Raw genomic sequence first — 17,752 nt, 5'->3', positions numbered from 1 at the left:
AAGGTATGCTTATAAAGAGTGTATTTTCTGCAGTCATTGGGTGCAGTGTTTTATATATTTCCTTTAGGTCAATTTTACTGATCATATTATTCAAATGTTTATCTGATTAAAAAAAATCAGCATCTGGGAGTTGTGTTCTAAAATCTCCCTCCTTGTGGAATTTTCTATTTCTTCTTAATGTTTGTTTTTGATATACTTAAAGCTGTACTATTAGGTGAATACAAATTTGGAATTGTTCTATCTTCTTAGTGAATTGAATGTTTTATAGTTACAAAATTCCCTACTTATCTCTAGCAATTCTTTTTGCCTTAAATTTTACACCGAAAGATAATAGTTTAGTATCACCAGCTTCCTTTTGGTTAGTCTTTTGTGGGATAACTTTTCCCTATATTTTACTTTCAACTTTTCTGTATCTTGGTTTATTAGATGTTCTTCCCGTAAACAACAGACAGTTGTGTTTTTTAATCTAATCTAACAGTAATTGGAACATTTACTATATTTATATTTTTTATAATTTTTGATATATTTGCTTTTAAGCTATCATTTTACTAAGTGTTTCCTATCTGTTCCTCCTATTATACGTTTCTTACCTCTCCTTCATTGACCACTTTTGGATTGAGTAAGAATTTTCTTGTTATCCATCCCCCATTGGCTCAGAAGTTATATACCCTTTTACAATTATTTTATAGGTTATGCTAAAGATAAACAATATGCATCCTTGACTTATCGAAATCAATGATTAATTAGCACTTGTACTTGCTTTCCAGACAATGCAAGGAGTTAGAACACTTTTGCTCTATTCATCCTGGTCTGTTTCATATGCTAATGTTGCCATATGTTTTAATTTTCTCTATAAATATACATCCCACCCCAAATAACTAAGATAAATGGTCTCCTAGGGATCCTTCTTCATCTTTCTCCATGCTCATATAAACATGTACACATGTATATAGGGATTTCATCTTCAGTTTTTATAGAACTGAGGTTGTGTTTGATACATTTTTGCTGAAACTGGCTTTACTCATATAAATACAATCACTGTTTTTTAAAGTCAGTCATTAGATGCAGATCTAATTCAGCTTTTGTATAGCTACATATTATTCCATATTATGGATCTAGCATACTTTACCTAATAAACAAAAAATTATTTTTAGTCTTTGTCATTATAAGCATTGTTATAACAAATAACTTTATACACATGTCTTTATATGTTGGTGGTTACTGTTTTGATTCCTATCGCTTTGTAGTAAGTCTTGAAATCTGGGATTTCGATACCTCCAGCTTTATCCTTTTTTCTCAAGAGTGCTTTGGCTATTTGGGGTCTTTTAAGGAATTTTTGTTTTGGTTCTGTGAAAAATACTATTGGTATTTTGATAAGGACTGCATTGAATCTGTAGATTCCTTTGGGTAGTATGAACATTTTAATAATATTCTTCCAATCCATGAGCATGGTATATCTTTCCATTTATTTGTGTCATCTTCAGTTTTTTTCATCAGTGTCTTATAGGTTTCAGAGTATAGGTTTGTCACCTCTTTGGTTAAATTTATTCCTAGGTGTTTTATTCTTTTTCTTACAATTATAAATGGGATTGTTTTCTTAATTTCCCTTCCTGCTATTTTGTTAGTAGTGTATAGAAATGCAATGATTTTCTGTACCCTGATCTTGAATTCAGCAAATTTACCAAATTCATTTATTACTTCTAATAGTTCGGGGTTCTCCGCCCCCGCCCGCCCCCCCCGCTTTTAATAAGATTTACCAGAAGTCATATACGACATTTCCCTTTACTTCTGATGTCAGGAGGTAGTTACATGACTCTATCTAACTGCAAGGGAGGCTAGAAAATAGTCTTTTATGCCAGGCAGCAGTATGCTCAGCTAAAAATAAGGCTTTTATTGACTAAGAAGGAAGGAGTGAAAGCATGATGATGTGGACACCTGGTAGGCTCTGCTGCAGTGGGAGCTGAGAACTTAGGGCTCTGAACTCTTCTCTATTTTAACCAGAGAAGCTTACTTTTTTAATCTGCTTAAAAAGTTGCATTTACTGTAAGATTTGAATGCAAGAACCCTATATTTTAAAAGGAAGAAGAAGAATCAAAACCACTGGGCCAAAGCAAGTATCCCTTGTCTTATAGAGCAAGTGACCAGCAATAATGTAGAGCTGCCAGTGCACTTTCCAACTCCTTTCTTGGCCTGGGGCTGGGTCCAAGGAATAGGCAGGGCCCAGACTTCTGCCTTCCCTATCCTTGAGAACATATGGTGAAAAAAGGACTGGATTCCTAAAAATGGAATTGCTGGGTCAAAGTGTAGTTGCATATGTAATTTTACTAGGTACTACCAAATCCCCCTTGATAGGAGTTATACTTTTTTGCATTCCTGCCAGCGATACATGAGCGCATAAGGAACAAACGTTAACCTCCCAATTTTCCCTTTTACAGATGAAAGAATGAAAGTAGAGGTGCATCGAATAACTTGCCCAGGTCACACAGCTATTAAGTAGCAGAGCTGGAACTTGGACCCAGCCAAGAAACATTTCTCTGCTCTATAAGATGTATGGCAATGGCTTGGGAGGACCTCACTATCTCCCCTTTTGGGAGAGGCATTAGGGAAGCTTAACCTGTCCGTAACCATCATCCTGGCCTTCTGTGATGCCTGTCTCCAATAGTTATATTCCAGTTCCAGAAAAATCTGTTTCCCACCCTTGGGGCTAAAGTCTCAGTGACTTCTGAGGTTGGGTCATCTTATCAGGGTGACCCCTGTTAGAAGCAGCCTTTCCTCCCTGTTCCACGTGAGTCATTACTGAGCACCCACCAGACTGGATGCTTCTTTCTTACCTAATTAGAGCATCTCTTTTCATGCTAAAATGTGGTAGATGCATGAAAATGTGGAACAAATGTGCCTGGTTATATCTGCTTCTCTAGAGTCAGAGTATGTGAGGGAGCACTTAAAATTTTTAGTTTTATGATAAAATGACTCGTCACCCTTCACAATGCTTTGAGAGAGAGCAGCTTATACCACCAAAGAGAAGGCAAAAGGGAGGGGCAGTAAGTGTCACTTGCCATGGCATGGCACATCCTTCACACCAGTAACCTTCATACAGCCCTTTGATGTGGGTATTATGACTTCCTTCTCATAGGGGCAGGAACCGAGGCCCAGGGGGTAAATGAGTTGCCCAAACTCACACAGATGGCAAATGGCAGAGGTTGCTTAAATCTAGCTTCTGTGGCACAAAAACCTGTGTAGATTTGTGTGTGTGTGTGTGTGTGTGGGTGGGTGGGTGGGTGGGTGGGTGTGGGTGTGTGGGTGTGTTTAGTGCATTTACTTTTCCAAAAAAGGGATCCAGACAATTTACAGGACAACTCCCAGGATTGCTGCATTCAGGGAGCACCCCCTGCTTCGGAAAAGTTTCAGTAGCCTGCCTCTGGGTCCACCCCCTTCCTGGTTCACCCTACACTCTTCCCCACACATTCCCCAGATGGCATCTAGCCCCATGGCCATTATCAGTTGGGTTGTGTTCAGCTGCAAGTAACAGAGACTCACAATTTGGCTTAGAGGATTGGGTGCATTTCTTGTCCCATAAAACTCTGAGGCAGGATGGGTTCTAGTGATTTGGTATCAGAAAGTTTACCTTTCTTTTCCCCATGTGCTTCTACTCTGCGTTCCATTGTATCAACCTTATTGTAATCCTGGCTCCCCTTCATGGTTGCAATGACTTCCAGATTCTTCATGTTCAGGAGAAAGAAGAGGTTTCTTCTAGAGTGTTCTAGACAGAGCTAGAAAACTAACACTTGTCTGCAGCTTCAGATAGACTCAAATGCCCTCTCCTGAACCAGTTACATGACCAGAGGATGGGGTGTATCGGCTTAGACTTGAACTCTACATCCCACTCCTAGTGCAGGGGTGGAGTTATCCCCCCAAGCACATGGGAGATATGGACACATCAACATAAATTAGGGTAGCTAGCATGAAAAATGGGTATGGATATAGAACAAGCAACACCCATATCTACCACAACTCCCAAATTCAAGCCTCCATTTTGACCTCTGTGTTCCAAAGTCCAACTGCCTACTCAGTACCTCCACTTGAATGTCTGATACGCCCCTCAAGGGCCACATGGCCAAAATAGATCTCTTGATTCACTTCCCTGTCCATCTGTTCCTCCCTCAGTCTTCTCCATCTCAATAAATGGCATCAACCATTCACCCAGTTGCTTAAGCCAAAAATTAATTTTCTCTTACCACTCTCCCCTTCACACACTGAGCTCTAGCCACACTGACATTCTTTTGGTTTCTAGAACTGTTTCTTTGCACTTGCTGTTCCCACTGCCTGATATGCTCTACATTCATGGCAAGTTGCTCCTTGTCAGTCAGGCCTTTATTCAAATATTACTTTTCCTGGCCACTAGATCCAAATTAGGCACCCAATCTGTCCCATACCTGTCACTGTCTATCACATCACCTTGATTTGGTTTCTTCTTAGCACTCATCACTATGTGACATGATCTTGTTCATTCATTTTGTTTTCTTTATTGTCTTTCCCCCCCCAGAATGAAAGATCCATGCCAGCAAAGACTTTGGGTGTCTTATTCACTTCTGTGTCCAGTAGATCTATGCAAATATCTATTTGTGTGATATCTACGTGAACACCCAAGTGATGCTTCCCCCTGGAGTTGTGCGACATAGCAGCCCCAACTGTATCCCAGAATCTAGAACATGTCTGCTGCATGGTAAATTCTCAATAAATATTAGGTCCATAAATGGATGGATACACAAGTGGATGAGTGGAGGGATGGGTGGAGAGAAGGATGGATGGGTAGACGGATGGATGGGGTGGATGCGGGCCTTAAACATCACCCTTCCTGCAGGTAGAAAGACAGTATGGTTAGTAGGCTCTGGTTGGGGCAGAGATGTTCTTTGGAATCCAGACCCCTCTTTATTGTCTTCCCTCGACCATTTCACTTCTCAGTCAGGTTGAAAAAAAGAAGAGTTCTAGCTTTGACACCCCTGATGAGTTCAATGATCCATTACTGTAATCCCATGTGATTCCCAGTTTGAGAGTGCATTCTGACCCAGACACCCCACCTCACCCTGCCCTGGCCAAGGCTGGCTCCTTGCTGCTCAGGACCCTGCCTTAAAGTGTTGAAGAAATGACATCCTCGAGCTAAAGTAATAACTATTGCTATAATAACTAACATCTGTATGGTACCGTGCGGGTTGCAAGGTGGGGTGTTTTTTTGCATGGATTATCTCAATTCTTCATCATGACAAATCTGGTGCCATTATCATTATGTCACCGAAGCTTAGACGGGGCCTAATCTGGGGGATAGCAAGCCCCGACACCCTCTGTCTGCACCCATGGCAGACACCATTAATCAATTAAGGCACTCTTTCCTGTTTAGCCCAGGCCCGACCCCAGAATTTTCAGTCTTGGGACACAGCCACTCCCCAATCAGTCAGGCTGACACACATGACAGAAAGCATTTTCCCATTGGGCTCGCCCAGGTCCCTCACTTTGCATATGTGGCAACTGGGGACTAGGGATGCCACCCAACTAGTTAGTGGTAAAGCCAGTGCTAGAACCCTGGACTCTTGGCTCCCGTGTAGTCAAAGGTCTTCCCACTGGTTGCTGTACATGGTTCTCAAGGTGATCGGGATTCTGATTTAACCGGGTGTCCGGCTTTTAAAGGTCCCCAGGAGACTGTAATTTGCAGCCAAGGTTGAAAACTATCAACATTTTCTCCCTCTATGATAGTGTGTTTATTATTTTTCCTGGGTTTTTTTTTCCTGGTTAAGAATTACCTGGGTCCACTTGTTAAATGTACATTTGTAAATACATAGGTTTCTCCCCTGGAGAATCTGACTCAAGAGGTCTGTCCCAGGGCCCGGGAATCTACATTTTCATAGGCCTCCCGGGGGATTCTGATCATCCAGGAAGTTGGGCCAGACAGCTCTGAACCGACTCAGCTAGGTCTCTCTTTGGACAGCCCAAGAATGAGGCCAGGCAGCTATTGAGGGTCAGGAGGCAAAGGGTGATCTGGGCTTTGTCTCTTTAAATAGTAGCAAAGGCTTCTGTCCATTTCCCAAGCATTTGCCTTTCTTTTGAAGTTTCCAGTCTAGAGTATTATGTAATCCATCTCAAGAATTTATAAGAATAATATCGCCCTCGTGCCTGGTTTATGTAGAAAAAGGGACAGATAAAGTAGAACGCAGAGGTAAGGATGAAATGAAAATTATTTGTCTATTTTAGACAAGCAATTTTCTCTAATGTTCTGTTCTCTTGTGTTGGTGTCCTTCTGAGAGCTCAAGGGCTTTTTAAGGTAGAGCAAATCTGGGGGATTGTTCTTGAGGGAGACCTGAAATGTGGATAGGGATTGTCAGCAGCAGGGCCTGGGAGGATCCAAGCGTCCAGTGATGACATGCGGGCCAGGAGACCCCACTGCACACCACATGGGCCTCAGACAGGTGGGACAAAACCAAAGTGGTGAGGTTTCATCGTGTGTCAGACCCTGAGCTGGGTTCCTCTCTCCCCGCCAATGAAAATCCTGCAAAGTACAGTTAATATCTCCATTTTACAGATGAGTAAATTGAGGTTCAGAGAAATTACACTGTCTTTGGCCTAACTAGGAACTTCTCAGTCTAGAAGGGGAAAGCAGCATTTAATGCCATGCCCACTACTACTAGGAAGACCCAGGCTCACTGGAACGTCAGGATGGGAATATGCTTGGCATTTTAAAAATGGAAACTAGAGTCAATTCTTTTCAGTCATGCATATTAATGGAGAGACGGAGCCTGGAGAATTACAAAGAGCAGATTTACCACCTAAACTTACTTGTCCTCGAGCTAATGCTAAACTGGGTGGCAAATCCAGATCGGGAAAGAAATGAATATGGAATTAAGAGCAGGCCACAAATATGCACCAAAAACCTTAAAAATGTGCACACCCTCTGACCCAGCAATTTCACCTCTAGGAATTTATCCTCCCAAAATAGCTGAAAAAGTGGGCCAGGAAGAATTTACAAGGACCCAGAATTTAAATTGTTTACAAGCTTTGAAAAATTGGAGACATAACTGTCCAACAATAGACTTAACATAATATAGCACATTGACTTAGGCAAATACCATATGCCCATGAAAAATGGTGCTGTAGACATGTGTCTATTGACCCAGAAAGCAGTTCATCATACATTTGCTGAGTGAGAAAACAGCCTGTGTTGGAGTGGCATGTTTGATACGATCGTGGTTGTGTTGAAACAAACAAATAAATAATATTCCAGGAGTGTTAAGTGAGATATATAGCAATATATATATATATATCCAGGTGCCCTGGATTATTGGATTGTTATCTCTATATAGTGGGATCAGAGACCATTTTATTTGCTTCTTTTTTCCCCATTTATCCAAACACGCTGAATATACCTTGCTTTATTTTTTTCCGGGTTTATTAAGATAGAATTGACATATAGCACTGTAGGAGTTGAAAGTGTACAGGAACAAGAGTTGACTTGCATATATTGTGAAGTGATGACCACAGTGAGTTTAAGTCTAGTTAACATCCTTCATCTCATATGATACAAAAAGAAAAAAGAAAAAAAATGTGTTTTTTTTTTTCCTGTGTGATGAGAACTCTTAGGATTCACTCTCTTAGCTTTGAAATCCACCATGCAGCAGTGTTAGCTGGAATCACCCCAGTACTTAGTCATCTCAGAACTGGAAGTTGGGGTCTTTGGACCATCTTCATCCAACCCTCTCCCCCCAAACCCCTGTCTCTGGCAACCACATATTTGATCTCTTTTTCTATGAGTTTGGTTTTTTGTTTGTGGGGTGTTGTTTTATTTATTTATTTTTTTAAGATTCCATGTGTAAGTGAGATCATACAGTATTTGTCTTTCTCTGTCTGACTCATTTCACTTATCATAATACCCTCAAGGTCCATCCATCCATCTTGTTGCAAATGGCAGGATTTCCTTCTTTTTTATGGCCAAATAATATTGCATTGTGTATATATCTTTATCCATTCACTATCCATTCATTCGTTGCTGGACACTTAGGTTGTTCTGTCCTGCTTTGGTTTGGTTTTGTTTTGTTTTTTGCTTAACTGTTTTCTTCAGGGAACATCTGTCACTTGCATAACTAAATGAAAGTTGTAAAAGTCTTAATTAATGCCACCAGTGAAAAAGAGGTAGGGAAGGGACCTGGAGGCGGGAAGGGGCTGAGGGACACCAATACCGGGGTTCATAAGCAACCACGAACCCAGCTCACAGATACACCCAGCTTGTAAGCTACATAGGCAGGTTATGTCACACCCTTGAACCTGATCCCTGGTCGGTTCATGGCGTATGGAGTTTGGCACCTGCCATGTCCCTGTCTCCTACCATGTATCTATGTGGGTCAGCTGCTTTGTGTAGGGGAAGAAACACATAACCCTTGTACCACATACACATCTGGAGGCATTCATACAGAGAATGGCTGGCCATCTTGGAGGTGAGGGGTTGGGTGGAGAATGGGGGTGCTTGAGAAGAATTCCTGAACAAGTGAGGGACTTCTAGTACAGGGAGCCCCACTCAGAGACCAGCTGAAGTATTATCGGTGAGGATGGTCCCATCTGTCATGTGGCAGGGGCTCCAGCCTGAGGGTGGAGAGAGTAGGTGTGGATGTGTGACTCTTGGGAGCCAGGAAGAGTGCTTTTCCGTGAAGACTGTAGATGTTCGTTGTTGGGGTGAACAGGCAGAGACCTCCAGACGTCGGGGCGCCGGGGGAAGCCCACGTAGAGACTGTTGCCAGCAGAGGCGGCTGCCTTGGAGCCACCAAGGATGTGGCAGTGGCACGGCAGAAGAGGACAGGCAGGGTGGTCTAGGAGGAATGGGGGTGGCCATCCGTCCACGGGAGTTTGGTACCACAAGCCAGGTTCCTATTGCTCCTTTAACAAGCTTCCATAAACTTAGTAGCTTACAACGTATACAAACTTTTCTCCCGCAGTCTGGGGGTCAGAGGTCCTAAAAATCAAGCTTCTGGCCGGGCTGCATCTCTGCTGGTGGCTCTGGAGGAGAATCCATTTGCTTGCCTTTTCCAGCTTCCAGAGGCAGCCGGCTCGTCTGGGCTCATGGCCCCTCCCTTGAATCACTCCGACCTTGGCCTTGTTTCCCCTGCTTCTGTCACTGCATCGTCTTCTCTGACTCTGACGCTTCTACCCCGGCCAACAGGGGCCCTTGTGACTGCATTGGGCCCACCTGGATAATCCAAGATCATCTCCCCATCTCAGGACCCCTAATCTAGTCACACCTGCAAAATCTCTCTTGCCGTGTAAGATAACCTATTCCCAGGTTCTAGGGATTAGGGTGTGGCCATCTTTTGGGGGCCACGGAGGACAGGTAGGAGGCCCCCCTGGGGGCTCCCAGAAAGCACTGCTGGGAAAAGGGGGGCCTGGATTTAGTAGCTTTGGGCATTAAGTAGTTATTCAAACTCACAAGTGAGTGAAGTTTAGGGACCTTGAGGTCCAACACAGATGGGACCCTGGAGCCCCGGGGAGCTGGGGATCTGTCCAGAGTCACAGGGCTAGTGCTCCAGCTGTTCTCCATGCTGTCTGTTTCACTCACCTGACATTAGGAAAAGGAAGTGCTGCTGCTGTTTGTTGCTGTTGTTCAAGGCAGAGAATAAAACCTACCAGATTTGGGGGGAGGAGTGGGTGGGTGTGGTTTGCTTTGCAAGGGAAAGCCAGAGCCCCCTGAGTGTGGGTGGCCTGCAGGGACTTGCTGGGCCTCGGCCCTCCTTGGGAAGCTGTCCTCTCACGGGGGGCTTTCCATCGAAGGAGGATGGAGAGAGGCCAGGCACTCCCAGCTCGGAGTCGGCAAACTGTGGCTCATGGACCATTCCCCTGAGGTTGCCTGGCCGCTCGCTGTTGGTCAGCCTTCAGCTCTTTCCCCAAAGAGGAAGCTCTTCCTCCTGCCTCAGATCGGATTGGATTGTGGGGTGGGTTCCAGGGACAAAGGGAAAGTACCTGGGACCCACCCAGCAAGAAGACATTTCTCTCACTGACCCTCTGGAAAGCCCACACGTGTGCATGCCTGGGTGGTGAGTGCTAAGGGGGAGGCCAGACTCTATGCTTTGCTGTTTTTCGTTCTTTCTATTCTTAAGTCAGCCAGTTCTCAGTGGATTTGTCAGAAAGAAGCACTGACATCAGATCACCTGGGTTTTAGTCTTGCCCCTGCTTCTCGCCCAGTATGTGACTCCAGATACATCCTTTGACTTCTCTGGGCCTCAGTTTACCCATCTGTAGAATCAAGGGTCAGACTGGATGATCTGCAAGGTGTCTTCTAGGATGTGTCCTGCTTATACTGGAATGCTTACGGCAACCTCCCCACTGGTCTCCCCACTTCCTTCCTTTGAGGTCTCAAGCCCACCTGGTTGCCAAAGTCAAATCCCCCCAACCACACTTGCTTTTGCTTTCCACCATGCCCCAGTGGCTAGCCAGGTGCCTGGCCTTCAGCAGGCCCCGAGCTCCATGAACATGGAAGGAATGACTCAAAGGACGAGGCCCAGGCAAAGGGGGGCCAGCGTCACACTCGCTGTGCACAGGAAGGGAAGCCCCTCTGTCCAGCTCCCCCCCTCCCTGAGGCCTGCAGAATCCCAGGAAACCGGTTGTTAAGGAGCCAGCTGCAGCTACCAAGTTAGATAATGAGTGCCTGAGTTTTTCCACCCCTGTTTACCTTGTGTTAAGTACACGAAAATGATGTCATTTCTGCGCCCATCCAGCTGGCGCGGGTGACAGGGTCTCTTGGGCCTCTCCTCTCCCCACCATGGTCACCCCAACCTTCATCAGCGTGGGCTGGGCCTCCGGGAGGCCGGTCAGTGCCACATCACAGCACTTTCCCGGTCTTCCCGCCCACCCCGCGTTTCCGCCCCCTCCCAGTTCATCTCTCACCATGAAGGCTACAGTGGTGTCTAATTCGTCCCCTTGCCACAAGCGTGTCCCCTCCAGGCCCTTTACCCCCACGGCCGGAGGGAGTTTTCTAAACGGCACCCTGCCTGACACCCTTGACTGGCTCCCATGTTGTGTTCAGAAGGAACCTTAGCCTGACCCCAGGCCCTGGAGATCAGCGTCCTACTACTCACCACCACACCCCGGGACTCCGTGCCTCAGCCCTTCAATCAGCCAGATCTTCTTCCACAGTCTTTTTTTTTTTAAGATTTTATTTATTTGAGAGAGAGCGCGCCTGCAAGCAGGGGGAGGGGCAGAGGGGGGAGGAAGAGGGAGAGAATCTCCAACAGGCTCCATGCGCAGAGTGGAGCCTGACGTGAGGCTCGGTCTCACACCCCTGAGATCATGACCTGAGCCGAAACTGAGTTTGACGCTTAACCGACTGAGCCACCTGGGTGCCTCATTCTTCTCTCCACCTTCTTGAAGGCGTACCTCCCTTCCCCAAGATCTTCACCCCTTGGGGCCCCTTTTCCCTTTACCTGAACTCCTAAGTCCCTCGGGGAACCTCAGAACCAATCCTCCCCCCTCCACTCCCAACCCTCTTCCCCTCCCATGTGCCTTCATTGTGTCCTGCTGGGAAGAGAAAAGGCAATGACATTTGGAGACTGTCAGAGGCTGCAAAATTTACAAGACCCAGAAAAGACCCTGAGGTTTGCTGATCCTCTTAGGAGGCGATGTGCATGGGGTGGAAGGAAGGGTGAGGAGCTTCCACTGGAAGGGCCTCCTGTTCAGGAAATTGGATCCCACAAGAAGGCCATGAGGACAAAGGGCCTGGAGCTTGCAGCCTGGCTCCCAGTCCGGCAGCCCTTCTGGAAGCAGTGACCCTTCTAGTCTCTGAGTATCTGCCGGGTGCACAGAGCCCGCGCAACAGAGCACCCTGCAGGGCTGCCGCAGCAGAGGCAGAGTCTGAGGGTGGGGGAGCCTCTGAAGGTCCTTGAGGAAGAGCAACCACTCTGTTCTAGGCTCCGAGCTGGGGGCTGCAGTCACAGGGGGAGCAAGACTCTTTCCTCACCTTGCCCAGTATAGGCAACGGACAGACACATAACACATGAGTATTCCAATGTGATCAGAGATGCAAGCTCAACGAGCGACAAAGTAAGCCACAGGGATGGGTGCTCCATAAAGAGATGGCGACCAGTCACAGCCGATGTGATCTCACTCACTCCTCACAGCACCCTGTGACAGGGGAATGTAGCTCCCCTTTGCACACTTGTACACATAATGCACATTTGTGCACAAGCACATGCCCCATGCCAGGCAACTACTAACCATGCTGAGCCTCAGTTTTGACTTCTGTTAAATGGGCTTTATTGATACCCATGTTACAAGGCTTTGTGAGACTGAACGAGGGAATATATGTGGCAGGGCCCGGCTCCTAATAGGTATCAAATCTCAGCTTTCTTAAGAATAAGGAGCCATCTTGGCCATGGGGCAAGATGGTAGGTGGGATCAGGGGTCTTTGACAGATGAAGCAAGTTGGGACCCCAAAACAGGAAGCGTAGGGTGAGTTCTCTGGAGTGGAACTTCAGGACACCTGGCCTTTGGGGGCTACCTTCACCTGACCCCTTCCCACGAGGGCCACCCTTCCAGGGCCATGGCAGGCCAAGCCACCCAAGTGTCCATCACCTCAGGCATGCTCCCTTCATGGGTCATGCAGGCTCCGGGCTCACTCTCCTGGCCTGCCCCAGTCCTATTTCTGGAGTGGGAGAGCTAGTCCAGTTCACTCCTAGTTTTTAGGCCCCTGAGGCAGGTGGAGGGGGTGGTGAGGCCTGGCTTCATCCTGAGCCTGGACTTGCTGCTCCCATCCCCCCGACACCCCCGCTGCAGAGGCTGCCTCTTCCCCGCCAGGCTGGGCCAGCAGTCGGGCTGCCTATAAATAGCAGAGTGAGATTCCTCGTGGCCCAGTGAATGGCGCTGACATCCGGCCTCTGCCTGACTGAGCCCTGAGTCACAGGCCCCGCCGGAGGCCCGCCCAGGCCACCGGGCCTGCTCTACTGACATGGCCTCAGAGGAAGCGTCGAAGCGGAGGAGAGTCTCTCGGGAGGCTGAAAGAGGCCGAAAGAAATGCAGCTGGCATTTCCTCCCCGCAAGGCCCGCCAGGGCGCATAAGTGGGTGTGCACGGGTGTGTGCCAGGCCGAGGGGTCGGCTCCAGGGGGCACAGTGGCCTCGGCAGCCCCTTCCCAAAGTGTAACAGATTCCCGGCAAACCTCATCTGCGAGCCTCATCGGCTCCCCCTCGCACTCTTGTTCTGGCTTTTGCTCCTTTCAAAGCCAAAACCAAACCCGCAGAGATGGACAGACCCACACAGGCTCAGAAAATGGGCGCAAAGGCTGCAAACCCGGTCCGCGGGGAAGGGGCAAGAACCGAGACCGCTCTAGAAGGCCGAGTGGAAGGATGGGCAGGAGGCGGCAGGAGGGGTCTCCAACCCTCTGCATTCCGCCTGGGTCAGAAGGAGGTTCTGACTGGTGCTGGGGTCCCATGTCCACCCTGTGGCTAGAGGAGGGCGGAGGGAGCTGGATAGGCTCTGTCCAGTGGGGAAGGAGAGTGCTTTTGATGGCCCAAGCCCAGCAAATGCCCACAGTCAATTCTCTGCTCGAGAGCCACCTGCTCCGAGAGGTCTGCCCAACCCCCTTCCAGAGGGTCCCCCACTCCAGCTGTCTCCTGCAGAGCCCGGGCCCGATCTAATTTATGGAATGTGTTTGGTTTTGTTTTCTTGGGGGTCCGCACACACATTCACAATCTTGCTCACCCACGCAGGCCTCTTCAATGATCTGAGCAGCTTGAGCAGCCCCCTCTCAATCTCTCTCCCATCTGGGAGCCACTGGGGCAGGCGATCCCAGCTGTGGACCTGCATCCTCTGCAGTTCTGACCCACAGGTTCTTCCTAGGAAGACGGAGACATTCTCCTGGCTCGTGCATAGGCGCTGGGGATCTCTCGGTCCAGAGGGACTGGAGTGGAAAACCCTGCTCCTGCCCCGTTGGAACCTCCTGGCTGGTTCCCTGTGGTCCACAGTTGATGTCCCACCTCCGCTCTGGTTCCTCAGCACAGGCCAAAGCTTGGGGCCCCAGAGAACTTCTGTACTTCTCCAGACGCTACATGCTCTTTCATACCTCCAGGCCATACCCAGGCTGATCCTTCCACCTAGAAGCCTCGGCTCCCCTCGCCCAGTCCCCATACCTTCTTGCTCACCTAGCAAACTCCTACTTACACTTCAAGACCCATCCAAAGATCATCTCCCTACAAGACTATGAGCCGCATGAACAGTTTCGGCCCTCCTTTCCTCAGTTTGTCCTGAATTCTCCAGAAACACAGATGCACAGAACCATGGGCTTGGCAAGGTCCTTAGAGACCCACAGTGGTTTGTAACCCAGGGGTGGTTGGAAATGTGTGGGCATTTCTTGGTTGCCATAGTGACAGGGACTGTTGGTGGCATTTAATGGGCAGGGGGTTGAGAAGGCTAGGTAAGAAGGATTATCCATCCTAAACGTCAATAGCAGCCCACTGAGAAACACAGAGCTGCCTTCTGTTGGGTGGGGAACCCAAGGCCTAGGGAGGGAAAGCATCTTGTCAAGGTCATGTAGGCACATGGGGCACTGAGGTGGTCAGCACCCACTACCTTGGGGGAGCACTCCTGGGTGGTGGGCCTGAGAATGGCCTTCTGACCCTCTGGGTCCTCAGTGCCCGGCCCTGGCCGCACCACCAGCACCAGGGGAGTTGTGGGAAATATGTCTGGGAATGCCCCAAAGCTCCCACCAGCTGCTGCACCTTCTCCTGCCCCGTGCTGGCGGCCAGATAGTTTGACGTGGCTGAGGATGTGCCTGGAATGCGGAGCCAGCGTCCCCCAGGGAGGGGAGAGCTGGGCTTGTGGGCTGTGGCCAGGGCTCTACAATTACAGCGTCCAGCTCCGTGAGCTCATCTAAACACCAGGAAAGCCACGCTTCAGATCGGAGTCTGGGCATAGCGACCACAACAGCCCAGGGCCCGGCCTGGTTCCACACAAGAACTGGTGTTCCCTAAATCAGCCCCCCAGCCCTACTCAGAAAAGGCGTGGCTACTCTTCCCCTTCCATCTCCCACTCTCAGCTGGGGCCACCATGGACCCTTCCTATGGGCTGAAGGAACTTTTGAAAAACTGAAAAGAAACTTTTAAAAACTGTAATTGGTTATATGTATAAAGTCAGAGATAATAATAAAACCAATCCTCACGTCCCTATCACTCAGCTATGAGAATCGACCCAAGGGCCCATCCTGCCTCATCCAGACCACCCCCAATCCACACCCCTCCTCTGGTATTATTTTGAAGCAAGATGCCAAATGTGACATCATTTCATCCATAAATATGTCAGCATGTATCTCGAAAAGGACTCTTCCTTACAAACTAAACCGTAATCACACCATTATTACACCAAAAACAAGTCTTAATGTTAGCAAAGACCCAGTCCCTGTTCAAATTTCCAATTGCTACATAATTGCTTTTTTCATAATTGCTTTTTTTTAATAGTTTAAATTTTGATCCAAATAAGGTCTACACCTTGTAATTGGTGGGTAAATCAATTTTTAGTTTCTTTGGGTCTAAAGTTTGGTTTTGTTTTTTGTATTCATGGGAAGAAACTAGCTGTTTGTCTTGTGGCATTTTGCTTTTTGCTGCCCTGTGGTGTAACAGAATATTTTCCTTTATCTTCTATCCTGGAACTTGGTAGTTAGAAGCAGAGTCTTGATCAGATTCAAGTCTGATTTTTTTTTGGGGGGGGCAAGACTACCTCATTAGATGGTGTTGAGTTCTATCAAGAGGCACATGGTATCTTATTCTCTTTTTTTCTGTAATGTTAGCAGCCATTCAAGCAATGAATTTGTTAGGGAGTACAAAATGGTATTATATTTCACTCCTTCTGCATTTATTAGCTGGAATCTGTAGAAGAAATGTACTCTTTTCTATTATCTGGCATGTAGTGATTCTATTTGAAAGAGACTTCTAAAGTTTATCCACTTTCTCAGTGGACCCTGGGGTAAATGGTCCAGAGAGGGCAAGCCCCTCACTAAAAACACACAGCAAATTGGGAGCAGGCCTGGAACTCAAACTCCAGTGCTGCGTCATACGCTGCACTACTCTGAAGGCAGATGGTAGAGCAGAGAGGAATCACGCCAGGATTTGAACCTAGGACCTGCCATCTATAAGCATGGGACCTTGGGGCCGATGATTCAGCCTTGGTGCTCTCCGTATTGTGTGGATAACCCCACCTCCTTCTTGCAGCCCAAGTTTGCCAACCTTTTGGCCCTCTGTAAGAAGAGGCTTGGAAAAGCCCATCCTGATCTCACAAGGTGGGCTACATTCACCAGCCAATGCTCAGGTCCATGGCATTTTACTTTAGTTTCCTGTGGCTGCTTCAGGACTTGCCTGAGGACCCCGCCTTTCCTCCCTGTCCAAGGAGAGGTTCTCAGGAGGTCCAGGCTTCTGTCAGGTGATGAGCTCAGGATCGGCTGTATAATTGTGAGGACTTTTGTTCAAAACTGATCATGAATTTCAAGACAGTGACAGCAAAACACCAAACCAAGCACAGAGCCCTTCTGAGCACAGGCCCTGGGTACTGTGCAATTCCTAGGCCCACTAATCCAGCCCTGGAAGCGCTCTGTCTCCATGGCACATGGAAAGATCTCATCCAATCCCACCAAAATTTGAGTAAATTGGGACATACTGGCCACAACCAACAGAAACCCCAATCCAATGAGCTTCAGTTAAGAGCGGGTATTTACAGTAAATAGTATTTAACAATTATAGTTGTATAAATGCAGTTTCGTGGCTTTTAATCCTTTGAGTCAACATGTGGACAAAGCAATAAAAACTTGATTATGGGGCAGAAGGAAATATGAACGCCACAGACAACGTAAAAAATCTTATTGCTGCCCAAGGTGGCATGTGAACGGGCAGAGGAGTGGTAGGGACATCCATATTTATTCTTATTCTGGGCTGGCAAGACAAGATAAACTGCCTAAAGTTGAACAAAAGAAATAGACATTTAGATATAGGTAATCAGTAGGTGCCTAGTAGATGTGCTATAAATCTCAGTTGAGAAGAAGGACGTAGGAGCGTAAGTGAACTCAGTTCTCACAGACCTTTCGGAGAAATCAGTGGATTCCGTCTAAAGTTATAAACCAAGAAATGGGTGTAGAAGCATATTATCTAGAGTTATGAAGGTAAACGTCAGAAAAAATACAAAAGGAAATGTGTCAAATAGTTTGCCTCTGGAATGAAGCGGGAAGAACAGGGCAGGGCCTGTTGCTCTCCTTTACAAGCTATTTTGCACTGTTGGATTTGTTACCATGTTCTTATGTTATTTTGATAATAACTAAAAGTTACAGAGGGCGTGGGAATCGATCGCCAGACATGGAAAGGCAGAGGGGCTGATTGCCACTGACCCCGTCAGGGCCTCATTCTCCCACGCTCCATCCCCCGGCCACTGGTCGCTCTGGAGTCTGATACAGCGCAGGATCCAAGGGGAAAATGCAGAATATTCCAGGGAAGGACTGTGATTGGTTCACATGCCCATCCCTTGGGCCAATCCAGGGCGTGATGAACTCTGATTGGCCTTCCCAGGGTCATGTGACTCTCTGATTGCCAGGAAGGTTGAAATATCCCAGGGCCCCGTAGAGTTCTCCAGGGGAAGGGCAGGGCTGTTATCGGAAGAAAGGGAGAAGGGATGCTGGGGACCAAACCAACAGACACCCAGGATGCTGAGACTACCGTGGGCCAGACGCTGATAGAGGGTCCAGGGTGGGGGAGACA

Source organism: Callorhinus ursinus, unplaced genomic scaffold (assembly GCF_003265705.2).
Source record: "Callorhinus ursinus isolate GAN/ISIS: 27379988/994484 unplaced genomic scaffold, GSC_fseal_2.0 scaffold34, whole genome shotgun sequence".
Classification (NCBI taxonomy): Eukaryota; Metazoa; Chordata; class Mammalia; order Carnivora; family Otariidae; genus Callorhinus; species Callorhinus ursinus.
The sequence above is the reverse complement of the archived record's forward strand: the minus strand, read 5'-3'. Positions refer to the sequence as shown.